Consider the following 2349-nt stretch of genomic DNA (forward strand, 5'->3'; position numbering starts at 1 on the left):
AAAAGAGACCGATAGAATAAGTACTAGGCTTACAAAGAATAAGTCCTGGGGTCGATTTACTCGACTAAAGGTGGTGCTCCAGCATGGCCGCAGCCAAATGACTGAAACAAGTAAAAGAGTGTATATACATTTTTTTCCTATTAAAATCCTTTCAACACTAGGCACAAGGCCTTAAACTTTAGGGGAGGGAGCTAGTTTATTAGATCGAGCCCAGTACTCAGCTGGTACTTATTTTATCGACCCCGAAAGGATTAAAGGCAAAGTCGACACCTGCGGAATTTGAACCCAGAACATAGCAACGGACGAAATGCCTGGCGTGCTAACAATTCTGCCAGCTCGCAACTTTTCAACCGATTTCGCTTAACTAACTTCGATAAAACTTTAAGCAAAAACTGCATTTCTTTTGGAGTCTCAATTATTTCACACTCGCACGCAATCCACACACACAGACACACAGGTATACAGACCACTCTCTCTTTCTCCCAGTCTCTCAATTTCTATCTACCTACCTACCTACCTACCTACCTATTTACCTACCTACCTACCTTCCTACTTACCTACCTACCTGCTCGTCTACATACATACATACATACCTATCTGTCTGCCTGCCTGCCTGCCTGCTTACCTATCTATCTATGTATCTATCTGTCTGTCTGTGTGTGTGTATGTGTGTGTGTATGTGTGTGTGTGTGTATTTGTGTGTGTATCTTTGTGTTTGTGCATGTCCCCACCATCGCTTGAAAACCTGTGTTAGCTTATTTACGTCCCCGTAACATAACGGTTCGGTAAAAGAGACCCATAGAATAAATACTAGATTAAGTACCGGGGTCTAATCATTCGACCAAAATTCTTCAAAGCGGTGCCCCAGCATGGCCGCAGTCAAATAACTGAAACAAGTAAAAAAATGAAAAATTTCTTTTCCTAGCGTATATCAGCGCTTTCGATTAATCTTCTCGAACACATACATACACACATATACATATGTGTATATATATATATAAACTCATGTATGTATGTATGTATGTATATATATACATGTGTACATATAAATGTGTGTGTATATATATACATATATATATATATATATATATATATATATATATATATGTGTGTGTGTGTGTGTGTGTGTGTGTGTGTGTATATATGAATATTCATATATTCATATAAACATGTTGATTTTACCGAACTGTTGCACTGGACCCCCTCCCCCACACACCTCCGTACACATGCGCGCGCACACGCACGCACAGTTTTCATATGGTCGCGATATCCCCTCTCACAGACGCATCAATACATTGCGTGAGGTGACTGTTGTTATTAACAGATAATTTGTTCAACATCTTTCAACAAGGTATGGTGTTTATAATCACGCAACACACTCTCTCTCTCTCTCTCTCTATATATATATATATATGTATATGTTGTTGTTCTTGTTGTTATCTCCACACTTCTATATTGCGCGCGCGTGTGGCTTATATGAAGTTTCCAATAACGCGTATATAACGAAAATCTTAGATTGTATTTCAACGCGTGTTTATGAATTTGACAGTATATGTGTGCTTTTATCTTTTTAAAAGACGGTTGTATCACTTTTGAGGGGTATGTAGTTGCTATTTCTAGCATATCAAGTGACAGTCTGGAGCTTCACTTACACAATAAGTTCTATTTGTGAGTGATTTTGCTGCTATTTCTAGTAGGTCTCAGTAACCGCTTTCAAGCTACCTTATCATATATATACCCCCAGGTCAACCCTTGCCCAGCAGAGCCATGATCAAAGACAATCTAACTGTGACCTATCCGTCTTACTTTTTATTTCTTTCAGGCAAAACGTATTGAGATTACACTATTCAATGTATCCTTCTTTTTCATAGATTGTAGAATGTCGTTTGGAGAATATTTGGCTGCTATTTCTAGCATTTCAATCTGTTGATGTTTGATAAACAAAAATATTGTGATATGTGGCTGTAACCAGTTATACGTACGCACACACACAAACTCACACATATGCACACACTCAAATATACTTTTGCACACATACACGCACATATGCATACGTTCACGTGTATACATATGTGTGTGTGTGTGTATGTATATATGTGTATGTATATATGTATATATAGTTATACAACACGATCATGTGCACGGCTACAGACACATGTTCACATACGCAGTTACCAACACGCATGTACACATGCACTGAAAATGCGCACAAATACACTCCCTCCTACACATACACGTGCACATGTAACAGTTCCATTTTTACTGATACATATACACATATGTTCATACACACACACACACACACACACACACACACGCACACACACACACACACACACACACGCACAC

The 2349-nt window shown here is 38.6% G+C and overlaps 1 protein-coding gene across 2 annotated transcripts in view; it reads left to right on the forward strand.

Moving 5' to 3' along the window:
• Positions 1-2349, forward strand: part of LOC106870526 (orexin receptor type 2) — a 128523-nt gene that overhangs the window by 835 nt on the left and 125339 nt on the right. The window contains exon 1 of one of the 2 annotated variants that reach the window (XM_014916650.2): positions 1249-1351. The exons of the other annotated variant lie outside the window; for it this stretch is intronic. The gene's annotated coding sequence lies outside the window, so the exon portion shown is untranslated. Of the gene's footprint in view, positions 1-1248; positions 1352-2349 lie in introns of those variants that run through there. 2 annotated transcript variants of the gene reach the window in all.

This window comes from Octopus bimaculoides, chromosome 6 (assembly GCF_001194135.2).
Source record: "Octopus bimaculoides isolate UCB-OBI-ISO-001 chromosome 6, ASM119413v2, whole genome shotgun sequence".
Taxonomy (NCBI): domain Eukaryota; kingdom Metazoa; phylum Mollusca; class Cephalopoda; order Octopoda; family Octopodidae; genus Octopus; species Octopus bimaculoides.